Here is a 17,153-nt window from a genome sequence, read left to right as displayed (position 1 = left end):
CTACATCCATGGAAACTGCTGACACTGTTGCCTCCATCCTCATTGAGCAGATCATTCCCAGGTTCGAACTTCCTGCCTCCGTCCAGTCAGACAACAGTCCTTCCTTCACTTCTCAGGTTGTTCAACTAGTCTCCAAAGGCCTCAACATCACTTGGAAGCTCCACATCTCCTACCAAACCCAATCCTTGGGTAAAGTTGAAAGGCCTAATGGCATTCTCAAGGATCATCTCACTAAACTTGCTATTGAACTTAGGCTCTTCTGGCCCAATCTCCTGCTGTTGGCCCTCACCTGAATTCAGGCAGCCCCAAGGGCCCTCTGAGGCCTTAGCCCCTTTGAGCAACTCTATGGGTGCCCTTTCTTAACCACCCAAAGCTTTTCAATCACTTCTCCTCCCCCTGTGTCCTACCTGCCCTATCTCACACTTCTACACAAACTCCTAAGGGAACACGCAGACTGGTGCCTTCCTGCGCCATTCATTGCTTTAATCCCAACACAACCAACCAACAAGCAGAATTTATAGCTGCCTCAACAGCATGTGAACTAGCAAGAGGGAAAAAGCTTTCTCTATACACCAATGAAAGGCCAAGCCGTCGTCGGAGATTAAAATGCACACACACAGATAGCAGTGACAAAGATGATGAAGCACTTTATTACAAACTGCTGCTAGCTTATACAGAAAGTGAGAGTCAGTTATCTTAAACCAGGAAGCTCCCAGGGCCAATCATAGTAAAGGTCAGGTCATCACTTACGGTGCACCCACGTCTGCCCTGCATAAGATTCATAGGGGGCACGAACTGTCCACGAGTAAGGAAGACAGGAGGGCCAGTTAGAAGGTTTTCAAAACAACTTGTTATCCGCCCACTGGCAACTTGCCCGCCACCATGTTGCATTAGGGGCTCCTTATCTGAAAGGCCCAGGGAGTTCTAGCTGCCCACTAGCAATTTCCCACCGCCATGTTTGAAAGGCCCAGGAGTTCTCAGGGAGACTCCCAACAGTACTCTGCTCATCTCCAAAGATCCCTGGGCATAATGTTGAACAAAAGACACCAGACAAATGACACCTACTTGTTACTCTCCTTACATGATGTTTAAACACAGGAAGAACTAACCAGTGGGGATAAAAGTGATAACAGGGCTTATCTTTTGGAAGCATTTCCTGGAATGGAGCATAGCAGAACTTTCCAAGAGTAATGGAAATCATTTTACCTGAGCAGTAGTTACTCTCAAGTGTTTCACCAATTAAGATGTCTGTGTTGTACTCAATGTAAATTACTCCTGTATAAAAATTCAAAACCATAAAAAGGCACCCCCCCATGCTAAATTGTTTTTTTATTCTAGGTTAAAAAACCAAAAAAATGAAGGGGAGAGACAAGAGAGGAGATAGAAGATAAATACAATAACTATATAGTATGTCAGATGGTGAAAAGCATTCTGGAAAAAGTAAAGTGGGCAGGGAGCTGGGCAGGACGGTGGATCCCAGAGCAAACGGGGGAGCCAGAGGCCAAGGAGCCAGAGGCTGCTGGGGATTTGGGCTCACATCTGCTGAGAGCCTTCTTGGGCTGTGCCTTGCCTGCCTCGCTTCTAGGAACTGATTAAGGCCTGAGAAGCCCTAAGCACTGATAGGTGGAATTCTAAGTAAAACATGGCTAAACTCCTATAGATGAAAGTCTACAAAGTTCTTTTTTAGTTTATTTATTTATTTTTAAAATCCAATATTAAATTGCTGGGGAAACCTCATTCTCTTGTGGGGGGTGTTTTTTTGTGGCCAGGGCCTGGGATGGGAGTTTGACCTCACTCTTACTATTCCAGCTCTGATGATTTTACTCACCCCACATCCCACACACTTGGAAGCAGGTCCTCTTATTACTGTTGTTTCTTGATGAGGAAAATAAGACTTACAGGAATGGGGAACTTGCTAAGATGGCCCAAATCACATCACAACTGTGTGTCAGAAATGAGACACACATGAGCTTCCTTTTGGCTCTTCCTGGCTTCTGAAAATGTGTCAAACACTGGGGGTGGGGTGGGGTGGTGGGGACTCTGGCAGGGCCACAGAACCAGAAGAAATAAGTCAAACATCTTGTTCAACCTCTGGTGCTGAGGTTGTAACACAGCCTGACGCACAAGCACACATTAAGGCTCAGTGAGCAAGTCAGCTTTCAAGGGTGGGCTGTTGGGATGGAGCTGCCTCAGAAACTTCTGGCTGCAAGGTAGGAACCCTCCAGGAAGGTGGGAAATGGCTGCTACAAGTGTGTCCTGAGGACCTGTGTTTTGACTGAGGGGCACTAGCTATGTATGTTAGTGCTGCTGGCTCTCCCAGTCACTGGTGTGTTGGTGGAGGTGAGTCCACTCGGGGCCTGGCCCAATCAAGCCTCTGTTCTTCTGATCCACTCAGAGCCTGGAGCAAGGCTGCATGTAGAAGTGTTGTCCAAGGGAGGGCCTGACCAGACCACTGTGGGAGACTGTCCTGGGGGACCCTATCCTAGGGGTCCTGTTTTGGAAAATCTTGTCCTGGTGGCCTTGTCCTAGGAGATCCTGTTCTGGGGGGCCTGTCCTAGGGAGCCTGTCTAGGAGAGATTGTCCTGGGGGAGCCTGTTTTGGGAGCCTGCCCAAGGAGGCTTGTCTTAGGGCAGCCTGACTTGCTTGTACTCTGATGGGAGGGAAAAGAGCTTGGAGAAGGGAACTCTCTTGGGGACTCTGGCAGGGACTCTGATCTCCCCAAAATCATCCCCATGGGTGAATCTGTTTACTGTAGGAGAACTGGTGGAGGTGGGAAGAGAATGGGAGGAGGAGAAGAAGGATGCAGGAGCAGGAAGGAGCAGGGTACTGAGTCAGTAAAGGGGGAGACCTCAAGCAAGTTCCCTGCCTGGCAGCCCTTTGAGGACCTGCCATTAGCCCCCAGCTTGCCTTCCTCTTTGTGTACCTTGTCTGTCTCCTCCACAGCCACTCCTTGGGGTAGGTGAGAATCACCGAGAGCCCTGTCTTCTCATGTTCCCCTGCATCATATACACAAAAAGAAATTGTCACTAATCCTTGCCCTGGCTCCTTCCTTTTGGCACTGCTGCCCTGCCCTGCCCTCCACAGAGGTATCAAGTGTGTGAAGTGAGGCCCAATAGGGGGACTATGTGGGTCACGGTACCCCAAGCACACCGCCACTGCCTTTGCCTCTCCACTTGAGGACTCTACCCACTTTCTACTGCAAGAACAGTAGGGGACCTCAAAAAACTTAATGGAGGTGGGAGTTGGGGTGAAGCATGCAGAGCAGGAAGGAGGAAGAGAGAACAGGGACCCAGGAGAACAGATTGCTACCCATAAAACATAGTGGGGCAGACACAACTTACACTTCCAGACCACACCTCCTCCCCACACACATACACCCTTCTTCTCTGGGCTACTCTAGGACCACCTTACCTTTATGAGAAGATGAAATGACAAGAGGCAGAGAGAAGGGACCCTCCTTGGATCACAGAAGTGGGGGCTTCCTCCACCCCAATCCTCGTGCCATCCTTTCTCACTGGCACCCTGTCTGATTCCTCACCAAGAAAACAGCTCTATGGATGATGTGGCCAATGGGGGTCCTGGTCCAGGTGGAGAAGGACTGGACCTCAGGCACACATACCTCCTTCTGGGAAGGCAGGACAATTAGAGGAAAGAAAAGAGTCTCTGCATGTTTATCCTAAAAGTTTGTGCTGTGACAAAATATAGGGATCGAGACACCTGGGATCTTGCCTGGGGCCTGTAGCACCCATGTCTACAAAGCCAGGGCGTGAGCCAAGTCATGGGTGTCTGGGAGGGTAGGTGGAGATCAGGGTCCTGGATAAGGACTTTCCTGTTGTGCTCCTCGTAATCAACCTACGGTCTGGATCTTCATGCAGTTGAGTTTCCTGGTCTCTCCCCTGATTTCCAGATCTTTTCTGACAGGTCCTACCAGAGAAGTTTGGGGAAGAGAAAGGAAGGGGGTAGGATTTAGATTGTGCTGTTAATCCAAACCAAATGCCAGTGCCTCTGTGCCAGACATCCAGTAAGATGTTCTCATCCTGATGCAATTGTTGGCCTGGTTCAAGAGAGTGGACCAATCTTTGGCTCATCAGGATCAGATAGCTTGTGCCTGAGTAGATGTGAGACAATGCTCAGTATTCACCTCCCACCTTCTCTGTGACTCAGCTACTGGGTGCTGTTTCCCAGCATCCTAATGGAAGTGGACCTGAGTGACCTGGTATGGTCTCATCCATGTCTCCTCTCTGCACCTTTAAACCTGGTCTTCCTTCTTTCTAGAGCTACACATGGAGAGAAAGTTCTAGCATGACCAGAAGTCTTTAGATGTCCTCTGGGAGGATAAGAGAAGCACACTAGAGGTTCTGCTGCTGTTAGTGGTGCTCATAGCAACAGCCTGCTCTGCCTTGGCCATGTGTCTCCTGGCTGCTGTCTTCCTTCTGGAGGTCTGTCTCTTCTACCCTTTCATCCCATCTGTCCATCTGGGACATAGTATTTTTCTCTAGTGGTGGGTGGGGTGTTGGCAGCAGTGACTTTTTGTTCTTCAACATTTTTATTTATTTTATTAAAATACACACACACATAAATTTTCTTTTTTGGTACTAGGATGAAAGGCTGGTTCAACATATGAAAATCAATAAATTTAACACATCACATAAATAGACTTAAAGATAAGAACCACATGATTATCTCAACACATGCAGAGAAAGCATTTGACAAAATACAGTATGCATTCATGTTTAAAATATTAAAAAATCTAGGGAGAGAAGAAACATAACTCAACATCATAAAAGCTACATATAACAAACTCAAGGCCAACATTATTCTAAATGGAAAAAAATCAAAGCATTCTTTCTAAAAACAGGAACAAAACAGGGATGCCCCCTTTCACCACTTGCATTCAACATGGTCCTTGAAACCCTAGCCAGAGAAGTTATGCAAAAGAAAGAAATTAAAGGGACACAAATAGGAAAAGAAGAGCTAAAGTATCCCTATTTGCCTATGACATGATCATATATTTAGAAGACTCAAAAAACTCCACCAGAAAACTTTTAGAGTTCATGAACAAATTCAGCAAAGTAGCAGGATATAAAATTAACACCCATAAATCAATTGTGTTCCTAAATCAGCCAAAAATTAGGAAAACTATCCCATTCACAATAGCCTCAAAAGTAAAATAGTTAGGAATCAATCTAACAAAAGAGGTGAAAGATCTCTATAAGGAAAACTACTAAATGCTAAAGAAAGAGAAGAAGATCTTAGAAGATGGAAAGATCTCCCAAGTTCTTAATATTATCAAAATGGCCATAATACCAAAAGTGCTATACACTTTAATGCAATTCCTATTAAAATCCCAATGACATTATTTATAGAAATAGAAAAAGCAGTCATGAAATTCATTTGGAAAAATAAGAGACCCAGAGTAGCCAGAGCAATCCTTAGCAAGAAAAGTGAAGCTGAAGGCATCACAATACCAGACTTAAATTATTCTACAGACCAATAGTAACAAAAACAGCATGGTATTGGAACCAAAACAGACATGTAGAACAATGGAACAGAATATAAGGCACAAAGACAAACCCACATAAATACAGTTATCCCACACTAGACAAAAGTGTCAAAAATATACATTGGATAGCCTCTTTAATAAATGGTGCTGGGAAAACTAGAAATTCCTTTGTTGCAGAATGATCTCTCTCATCCTCCAAAAAACTGAAAGTAGATCAAAGCCATTAGACCATAAACCCTGCGTCTACCAGAAAAAAAAAAAGTAGGCCCAACACTCTATCATGTTAGCTTAGGAACCAACTTCCTCAACAAGACTCCTAAAGTACAAGAAGTAAAATCTACGATCATTAAATGGGATGGTATCAAACTAAAAAGCTTCTTCACAGCAAAGGAAACAATCAAGAATGTGAAGAGGGAGCCTACAGAATGGGAGAAAAACTTTGCCACCTGCACTTCAGATACAGCATTAATCTCCAGGATGTTAAAAAAAACTCAGAAAACTTAACACCAACCCCCCCCCCCCCCCCAAAATAACCTAATTAATAAATGGGCAAAGGAACTGAACAGGTACTTCACAGAAGAAATATGAATGACCATCAAATATATGAAAAATGTTCAATGTCTCTTACAATCAGAGAAATGCAAATTAAAACTATACAGAGATATATGATCTCATTTCATTCAAAATGGCAACAATAAAGAATACAAGTAACAATAGGTGTTGGTGACCATGTGGAGAAAACAGTACACTCATACATTGATGGAGGGACTACAAATTGATGCAACCACTTTGGAAACAGTATGGAGATTCTTCCCTTGGGTTCTCAGAGGCCCCAGAGCCCTCTGCATGAGCTCCTTTTGGAGATAACATCAGTATATGCTTCCCTGTCTGGACAGGTGCTGGGAGGAGAGGAATAAGAAGTAAGAGATAACAGAGTGACTCACACTCCTCAGGGTTATTATAAAGATGATAATTTTTCCATCTTGGCATCTAGTATTTTCACCTTGACTCAGATACTTTCCTCTGGAACAGGTCGAAGGACTGATTAACAAAGGGAACACAAAAAAGTTCTCATCCTTGGGTTTGGGGTGCTGGAAACAGAATTGAAGGAGTTTGTGTCCTCTTTTCTGGACTTACTCCCTCCTTCCCTTCCTCACTCCTTCATTACAGTTAAGCAAATCATCCAAAGTGCCAGCCCCTTGTGCTATTTTAGATTTCATTTAAAATGAGGTTCAACTGAAGAACAGAAAGGAATGGAGAAGAAAATGTACGCTGCCTACTTCCCAGACTTGGAGACACAGGGTCAATTAGTGTTTATCAAATGACTAAAAAGAAAAAGATGAAATTCCTGCCCCCAAGTGGTCCCTATTAGCTTACATTAAATAGGTGTTTGGAATGATCTTGAACATTCAATTGATCCCTCTTTCACACTCACTCCTTCTGTTACTTAGAAATACGCCTGCGTGCCAGTGGAGCCATCAAAGCCCTGCGGTAAACAAAGTAGACAAAGATAGTGGCCTTGTGGACTTACCACTAGTGTGAATGAAGACCAAACAAGAGTAAAGAACCTGTTATCCGTTGGATGGTAACTTTGCCAAGTAGAAAAGTAAAAGAAGGCAGGGAACAGGGAGCACTGGGTTGTTGCAATTTTAGGTGAAGTGGAAATTTGGAGGGGCACGGCGGAGGGGTGCGGGTATGTGGCAGAGATGTGCAAGTGGTGGAGACGTGAATGTGGTGAAGGCATGTATGGTGGAGGTGTGTTGTGGATGCCATCCTGGTATTTTTCCTCCTCAGGCATGTAGCTGCCTCATGGCAGCAGCTTTCCTCAATTCTTTGTCACCGACTGTGGATAGGGGCTGTCTGACCCGTTGGGGCCAGAATAAAGTTTAAGCCTCAGGGCTGCTATAGGGATCATTTTCAAATAGATCAAAGTTCCATTCTCCTGGTTTCCCTCCACTCCTACCCCCCTTGCTTCCTTTTCAATCAGAGGAAAAGTTCTGGGCCTATGGTGTCCTCCAAGCCCCAACTTGGCTCTGCTCCTGTTCTTCGATTCTGCTTCAATAACACTGGCCTCCTGCAGAGGAGGTACAGGAATGCACCACCGCACCTGGCTTTATTTATTTTTTATGAGTATTTTTTAACTTGTTTTGAATCTTTTTTTGGCTTTTTCCTTATTTCTCTCTTTTTTTTTGAGCTCATGATAAGTAGATTTAATGACGATGTATTGTATGTTTGAAAATTGCAAATAAAGTAGATTTTATTTTATTTATTTATTTATTTTATTGTTGGTTGTTCAAAACATTACATAGTTCTTTTTTTTTATTTTTAATTTTTTATTGTGGGTTGTTCAAAACATTACAAATTTCTTGACATATCATATTCCACACTTTGATTCAAGTGGGTTATGAACTCCCACCTTCACCCCATACACAGATTGCAGAATCACATCAGTTACACATCCATTGATTTACATATTGCCATACTAGTGTCTGTTGTGCTCTGCTGCCTTTCCCATCCTCCACCCTCCCCCCTCCCCACCTCTCCCCTCCCCTCCCCTCCTCTCTCTCTACCCCCTCCACTGTATAACCCTGAGGGTCTCCTTCCATTACCATGCAATTTCCCTTTTCTCTCCCTTTCCCTCCCACCTCTCATCCCTGTTAAATGTTAATCTTCTTCTCCTGCTCTTCGTCCCTACTCTGATCTTAGTTACTCTCCTTATATCAAAGAAGACATTTGGCATTTGTTTTTTTAGGGATTGGCTAGCTTCACTTAGCATAATCTGCTCTAATGCCATCCATTTCCCTGTAAATTCTATGATTTTGTCATTTTTTAATGCAGAGTAATACTCCATTGTGTATAAATGCCACATTTTTTTTATCCATTCGTCTATTGAAGGGCATCTAGGTTGGTTCCATAGTCTTGCTATTGTGAACTGTGCTGCTATGAACATCGATGTAGCAGTGTCCCTGTAGCATGCTCTTTTTAGGTCTTTAGGGAACAGACCAAGAAGGGGAATAGCTGGGTCAAATGGTGGCTCCATTCCCAGCTTTCCAAGAAATCTCCATACTGCTTTCCCTATTGGCTGCACCAATCTGCAGTCCCACCAGCAATGTACAAGTGTACCCTTTTCCCCACATCCTCGCCAGCACTTCTTGTTGTTTGACTTCATAATGGCTGCCAATCTTACTGGAGTGAGATGGTATCTTAGGGTGGTTTTGATTTGCATTTCTCTGACAGCTAGAGATGTTGAGCATTTTTTCATGTACTTGTTGATTGATTGTATGTCCTCCTCTGAAAAGTGTCTGTTCAGGTCCTTGGCCCATTTGTTGATTGGGTTGTTTGTTCTCTTATTGTCTAATTTTTTGAGTTCTTTGTATACTCTGGATATTAGGGCTCTATCTGAAGTGTGAGGAGTAAAGATTTGTTCCCAGGGTGTAGGCTCCCTATTTACCTCTCTTATTGTTTCTTTTGCTGAGAAAAAACTTTTTAGTTTGAGTAAGTCCCATGTGTTGATTCTAGTTATTAACTTTTGTGCTATGGGTGTCCTACTGAGGAATTTGGAGCCCGACCCCACCGACTGTAGATCGTAGCCAACTTTTTCTTCTATGAGACGGCGCGTCTCTGATTTGATATCAAGCTCCTTGATCCATTTTGAATTCACTTTTGTGCATGGCGAGAGAAAGGGATTCAGTTTCATTTTGTTGCATATGGATTTCCAGTTTTCCCAGCACCATTTGTTGAAGATGCTATCCTTCCTCCATTGCATGCTTTTAGCCCCTTTATCAAATATAAGATAGTTGTAGTTTTGTGGATTGGTTTCTGTGTCCTCTATTCTGTACCATTGGTCCACCTGCCTGTTTTGGTACCAGTACCATGCTGTTTTCGTTACTATTGCTCTGTAGTATAGTTTGAAGTCTGGTATCGCTATACCGCCTGATTCACACTTCCTGCTTAGCATTGTTTTTGCTATTCTGGGTCTTTTATTTTTCCATATGAATTTCATGATTGCTTTCTCTATTTCTACAAGAAATGCCGTTGGGATTTTGATTGGCATTGCATTAAACCTATAGAGAACTTTTGGTAATATCGCCATTTTGATGATGTTAGTTCTGCCTATCCATGAACAGGGTATATTTTTCCATCTTCTAAGATCTTCTTCTATTTCTCTCTTTAGGGTTCTGTAGTTTTCATTGTATAAGTCTTTCACCTCTTTTGTTAGGTTGATTCCCAAGTATTTTATTTTTTTTGAAGATATTGTGAATGGAGTGGTTGTCCTCATTTCCATTTCAGAGGATTTGTCGCTGATATACAGGAATGCCTTTGATTTATGCATGTTGATTTTATATCCTGCCACTTTGCTGAATTCATTTATTAGCTCTAATAGTTTCTTTGTAGAGCCTTTTGGGTCTGCTAGGTATAGAATCATATCATCTGCAAATAGTGATAATTTAAGTTCTTCTTTTCCTATTTTGATGCCTTTAATTTCTTTCATCTGTCTAATTGCTCTGGCCAGCGTTTCGAGAACTATGTTGAACAGAAGTGGTGAAAGAGGGCATCCCTGTCTTGTTCCAGATTTTAGAGGGAATGCCTTCAATTTTTCTCCATTCAGAATGATGCTAGCCTGAGGCTTAGCATAGATTGCTTTTACAATATTGAGGTATGTTCCTGTTATCCCTAGTTTTTCTAGAGTTTTGAACATAAAGGGATGCTGTACTTTGTCGAATGCTTTTTCCGCATCTATTGAGATGATCATATGGTTCTTATTTTTAAGTCTATTGATGTGGTGAATAACATTTATTGATTTCCGTATATTGAACCAGCCTTGCATCCCAGGGAGGAATCCTACTTGATCATGGTGCACAATTTTTTTGATATGTTTTTGTATCCGATTCGCCAGAATTTTATTGAGGATTTTTGCATCTGGGTTCATTAGAGATATTGGTCTGAAGTTTTCTTTCTTTGAAGTGTCTTTGTCTGGTTTAGGTATCAGGGTGATGTTGGCCTCGTAGAATGAATTTGGAAGTTCTCCCTCCTTTTCTATTTCCTGAAGTAGCTTGAAAAGTATTGGTATTAGTTCCTCTTTAAAGGTTTTGTAAAACTCTGCTGTATACCCATCCGGTCCTGGGCTTTTCTTAGTTGGTAGTCTTTTGATGGTTTCTTCTATTTCCTCAATTGATATTGGTCTGTTTAGGTTGTCTATATCCTCCTGACTCAATCTGGGCAGATCATATGACTTAAGAAATTTATCTATGCCTTCACTATCTTCTAATTTATTGGAGTATAAGGATTCAAAATAATTTTTGATTATCTTCTGTATTTCTGAAGTGTCTGTTGTGATATTGCCTTTTTCATCCCGTATGCTAGTAATTTGAGTTCTCTCTCTTCTTCTCTTCGCTAGCATGGCTAAGGGTCTGTCAATTTTGTTTATTTTTTCAAAGAACCAACTTTTAGTTTTGTCAATTTTTTCAATTGTTTCTTTTGTTTCGATTTCATTAATTTCAGCTCTGATTTTAATTATTTCTTGCCTTCTACTTCTTTTGCTGTTGTTTTGCTCTTCTTTTTCAAGGATTTTGAGATGAAGTATGAGATCAATTATTTGTTGGTTTTTTCTTTTTTTTAAGGAATGAACTCTAAGCAATGAATTTTCCTCTTAGAACTGCTTTCAATGTGTCCCATAGATTCCGATATGTTGTGTCTGTGTTTTCATTAATCTCTAAGAATTTTTTAATTTCCTCCTTGATGTCTTCTATAACCCATTGATCATTCAGTAACCTATTGTTCATTCTCCAAGTGATGTATGCTTTTTCCTTCCTTCTTTTATCGTTGATTTTCAGTTTCATTCCATTATGATCAGATAGGATGCATGGTATTATCTCTACTCCTTTATATTGTCTAAGAGTTGCCCTGTGACATAATATATGATCTATTTTTGAGAAGGATCCATGTGCTGCTGAGAAAAAAGTGTAACTGCTTGATGTTGGGTAGTATATTCTATATATGTCAATTAAGTCTAGGTTATTAATTGTGTTATTGAGTTCTATAGTTTCCTTATTCAACTTTTGTTTGGAAGATCTGTCCAGTGGCGAGAGAGGTGTGTTGAAGTCTCCCATGATTATTGTATGGTGGTCTATTAGACTCTTGAACTTGTGAAGAGTTTGTTTGATGAACATAGCTGCACCATTGTTTGGGGCATATATATTTATGATTGTTATGTCTTGTTGGTGTATGGTTCCCTTAAACAGTAAGTAGTGTCCCTCTTTATCCCTTTTGATTAACTTTGGCTTGAAATCTATTTTATTTGATATGAGTATGGACACTCCTGCTTGTTTCCGAAGTCCATATGAGTGATATGATTTTTCCCAACCTTTCACCTTCAGCCTATGTATGTCTTTTCCTATCAAATGCATCTCCTGTAGGCAGCATATTGTTGGGTCTTGTTTTGTGATCCATTCTACTAGCCTGTGTCTCTTAATTGGTGAGTTTAAGCCATTAACATTTAGGGTTATTATTGAGATATGGGTTGTTCTTCCAGCCATATTTGTTTATTTCTGTTACTAAACATGGTTTGTTTTCCTCTATGATTATTCCCCCCCCCCCCCCGCTTTACTGTCCTACCTCCCACTGTTGGTTTTCATTGTTATTTTCCATTTCCTCTTCCTGTAATGTTTTGGCGAGGATGTTTTGAAGAGATGGTTTTCTAGCTGCATATTCTTTTAACTTTTGTTTGTCGTGGAAGGTTTTAATTTCATCTTCCATCCTGAAGCTTAATTTCGCTGGATACACAATTCTTGGTTGGAACCCATTTTCTTTCAGTGTTTGAAATATGTTATTCCAGGATCTTCTAGCTTTCAGAGTCTGTGTTGAAAGATCAGCTGTTATCCTGATTGGTTTGCCCCTAAATGTAATCTGCTTCCTTTCTCTTGTAGCTTTTAAAATTCTCTCCTTATTCTGTATGTTGGGCATCTTCATTATAATGTGTCTAGGTGTGGATCTCTTATAATTTTGCACATTCGGCGTCCTGTAGGCTTCTAGAATTTGGGATTCTGTCTCATTCTTCAAGTCTGGGAAGTTTTCTCGTATTATTTCATTGAATAAATTGCTCATTCCTTTGATATGGAGTTCTATACCTTCCTGTATCCCAATGACTCTTAATTTTGGTCTCTTAATGTCATCCCATATTTCTTGGATGTTCTGCTCATGGTTTCTTAACAGTCTTGCTGAGCTGTCTATGTTCTTTTCCAGTTGAAATACTTTGTCTTCATTGTCTGATGTTCTATCTTCTAAGTGTTCTACTCTGCTGGTAGTATTCTCAATTGAGTTTTTAAGTTGGTTTATTGCTTCCTGCATTTCTAGGATTTCTGTTTGTTTGTTTTTTATAACCTCTATCTCCCTGTATAGTTGATCCTTTGCTTCCTGGATTTGTTTGTGTAATTCCTTGTCGAAGTGATCTTTCATTGTCTGATTTTGCTGTCTAATGTCTTCCTTGATACTCCAGATCATGTGAAGCATATATATCCTGAATTCTTTATCTGACATTCCATCTGCTGCAGCTGTTACCTCTTCTAAAGTTGAGTTGACCTGCATTGCTTGTAGTCCTTTCTTTCCTTGTCTTTTCATACTGCTTGCGTTTCTTTCTTCTTGGTGAAACTGTTGTGTTTTTGAAATTCCCCCCCCCCTATATATTTATATTGCTCTTGTATAGTTGAAAAGTCTCCCTTGCAGGTGTGGGCGGGGGCTCTGCTCTGCCCCTCTTCCAATTGGTGTGAGGTGTCTACCACGCCCGCGGACCCCTGGGCCTGATCCGCCATTCTGTCGCAGGTCTGCCTACCTTGCAGGTGGGGGCGAAGGCTCTGCCCTGCCCCTCCTACCACGCCCGGGGACCGCTAGGCCTGATCTGCAGGTTGGTTGCCGGTCTGCCCACCTTGCGGGCATGGGTGTCAGTTCCGCTCTGCCCCCACTCCAATTGGGGTCACTGACCACCACACAGGCGGGCCGCTGGGCCTGATCTGGGCGCGGGCGAAGGCTCTGCTCTGCCCCTACTCCAGTTGGGGTGAAGTGTGTACCACGCTGGCAGGCCGCTGGGCCTGATCCGCCGGTCTGTTGCAGGTCTGCTTACCTTGCCGGCGCGGGCGGCGGCTCTGCCATGCCCCTCCTACCACGCCTGCAGACCACTGGGCCTGATCTGCAGGTTGGTCGCAGGTCTGCCTACCTTGCAGGCGCGGGCAGTGGCCCCGCTCCTCCCCTCTGGCTCCACGACAAAGCGAGAGAGACTCGGGTATCTGTGACTCACCCTCCCTACCAGGGGACCAACTGTTTCCGTCGCCGCTGGCACCGATGAAGTTCTCTCCTCGGCCGCTCTCCGATGACATCAGATCTCTGCCATGCTGGCATCCCCTGTTCTATGGCTGAATCCCATTTTCTTCTCTTCCAATAGGCGGAGCTGTGCCCTCTGAGCTGAGCTTCTGCCCTCTATGTGCTGACAGAAATCCCTGTACGGTGGCTCCTGGGAGTCTCTCAATCCTGTTAGTCCAGAGCCCTTTCACTTATCCGGCCCCTCCCCCTGTTCCTCCTCCCAGCCAGCCAGCCAGGTCCTGTTCACCAGAGGCGGTTCCCCAAGGATCTGATTACACTTGCAGCCCCACCACGTGTCCTATATCCCGAACGATGAACACCCTCTCTGTCATTCATCTAAGCCCCAGTGCTGTGGTGGGGTGATCTGGGAACCAACAGTTTAAATTTTCCGGACCCCTTTGGTGGGCACGCCCCCAGAAACTGGCGGCTAAGATCTTGGGTGTCGCTGCTGGTGTTAAGGGGAGGTGGGGATCTGGAATCCCCTCTGCTTCCCTACAGACACACCCCTGGAGAGATTCCCGAGGTTTCCTGGCTGCTTGTATCTGGAGGGGGTGGGAGTCACACACCTGCTAACGTGGATTCCGCTGGGAAGGAATTCTGTCGGCGGAACTTTGGTGATGTCACCTCTCTGCTATGGCGGGCCCCAGGCTCCTTGCCGGAGTGTCAGAAGGGAGGGGTGGGACTGGTCTGTCTCTGGTTGGTTTCAGCTCCCGATTCGCTATTTCATGAAGGCTTGGCGAGAGACCTCTTCCTAGAGTCCCTGCACCGCTCCTGCTGCGCTGCGCCTCGGAGGCTATCCGCCCTGACGCGGGGGCCGGTGCAGGCAGCCGATAGTCGCCAAGTCGTGTGGGCAGCGGCTGGCGGGTCTGGACCTCTGCACTGCGTGGCGGAGATTCACTCATCTAGTGCAAACTGTCACCTCCAAAAATCCTACCGATTCCCGGCCGGTCTCTCTTTAGTGGAATTTTGCTAGGAGTTTCTCAGCAGGTTGAATCTAAGCGTATCCATGCGTCTCTCTGACCCCGTTGTTGAGGAGGTACTGAAAGCGCTGCCTCCCCTCTCGCCGCCATGTTGGATCCCCCGTTCCCTTATTTCTCAATTTTAAAATTTTTCTTTCTTTTCATCTTCTATTTCTCTTTGAGTTTTTCTTTTACTTTTTTCATGGCTATTTTTTTTTTCTTTTCCTTTTTTCTTTGCTCTGGCTGTTCTCTGTGTCCTAAAATGGTCTTCCCACCAGCCCTCACCTCCTAAACCCTTTGCTTAAGTGTTGCCTTCTCACTTACCTTACCTCTCACCTCTGGTCTGCTTTATTTCTTCCGCAGTACTGTCACCTTTTAATCATGAGTGGTATGTTTCACAGGAAAGCAGGGAGCTGAAACTCCAAACTTAAGTTCTTGTGTTCCTATGAAAGAAGATTTAAAGTCAGACACCAAAAGCCATGCAAGAGGACTTTATTAAGTAGAAGTGAGTGAAAGTTAAGTAAAAATGAAGTAAGGCTCAAGCAAAGAGCATTCTCAAGAGATAGAGAGAGAGTGGGCCTCTCCGAGAAGAGAAAGACAAAGGAGACAACGTTGTCTCCTAATTTTTTACTGTTTGGTGTTTACCAGCAACCTTCACCAATCAGGTGTTCAAGTCCTCCTTCCCATGGGGCAGTGGACTTTTTGACAGTAGTTGGTCCTCTCCAGAACTGTCTTGGTGGCCAATCTTTTTAGGGGGGCTTCATTTACAAGTCAGTCCCATGCTAATGTGGGCACTGGGTCAGTAGCTGGTCAGAATTTCCTTAGTGCACCTGTGCTACTAAAGAAGCCTTCCTTTCCAGAGAAATGAAGCCAAAATATAGCCATAATTTCTGGCTTCACACTAATCTCCACGAACTCTGTCAAGGGTTAGTCCCATTAATCCTTTTCTCTTGATGAGTTTTCCAAATAGCTTCTTTATTTTTGTTTATTTTCTACAGATTAACTGCCACCATTTGCTTTCTTTTCCACTTTGAAAGTAATTTAAAGAAGATACTAAAGTAATTTAAAGAACACTTTTGACCTTGCTATGCATTTCACTGCTCATTATTACCTACTATGTAACAGTAAGGAGAAAAAGGAGGCAAATCATAGATAAGGAAAGTTTGACTAAATTGGGATATAGGTTAAGCCTTGAAATATGAGGCAAAACCTTACCCAGCAGAGGTTGGAGAGAACTGAAAGAAAGACATTTCTGGCTGTGTTGAGGATCCAACTTGGGCAGGGGACATTTGGAAGTAGGGGAAGAAAACAATGTGGGGAACATGTAGGGTGAACATTATGACAGAAGCCAGGGTGAGCAAACATCTTGGTTGGTTCTAGGCTGACTGTTTATGTTTTAGCATGGAAAGTCCCTTATTTTGGGAAAGCCCTCTGGGGGACACAAAATGAATTATTGCTCAGTGACTGGTATTTAAGATTGAGAAAGGCTTGGGCTACTCTGGCAAGTGTCCTACCCTCTGCAGTATTTTGTATGTTTAGACTTGGCTGAAATGTTTACTAGGTTGTATTTTGCATATCAATTTTTCCTAGGCTAGACTGTGGATGTCACAAAGGCTGAGATTGACCTCTTTGTCCTGTTTGCCATAGCCTCCCCAGTGCTCAGCATAGTGCCAGGCAAATGCCAGGCATTCAGGAGTTATTTTTTACATGAATGAATAACATTTTAATAGACATTTCTTTAGATTCTACTGAAAAAAATCTGCTGTGCATTTTTAGAGATATTGTTGTCCCAAATGAACAAATATTTTGGACAAAAATTATATTTCTAGTGGGAGGCTGTCTTGAAGACCACTATATATTGTTATATGACAAATGGCTGAATAGTAATGCTTTGGCTGATGAAGATAACTTACCCATCTTGAACAAGTGTCATGAGTGCTTTTTATTTTTTATTTTTTTTAACAGTTATGGAGCTATGGCTTGGAGAGGATCGGAGTCATCACTGGTTTCCTAAATCTCTCACCCAGGACCCCAGCATGACTCAAAATTGATGGCTACTTCCTCATTTTTTCTTGACTACAACTTTTTTTTTATTAACTCATATTAGTTGTGCATATTAATGTGGATCACAGTGATATTTCCATACCTGCAAACAATGTCCATTGACAAATCCAACCCTGCCCTTTCCCCCACCCACTTCCTAATCTCTGTAATCACTGTTCTACTTTCAGATCAACTTGTTTTTTAGTGTCTACGTACAGGAGAATTTGCAGTTCTTATCTTTCGAAAACACTTGCTCTTTTTACCTACATGCCCAAATGAATTTTTTTTTTTTAATT

This window comes from Marmota flaviventris, chromosome 5 (assembly GCF_047511675.1).
Source record: "Marmota flaviventris isolate mMarFla1 chromosome 5, mMarFla1.hap1, whole genome shotgun sequence".
NCBI lineage: Eukaryota > Metazoa > Chordata > Mammalia > Rodentia > Sciuridae > Marmota > Marmota flaviventris.
The sequence above is the reverse complement of the archived record's forward strand: the minus strand, read 5'-3'. Positions refer to the sequence as shown.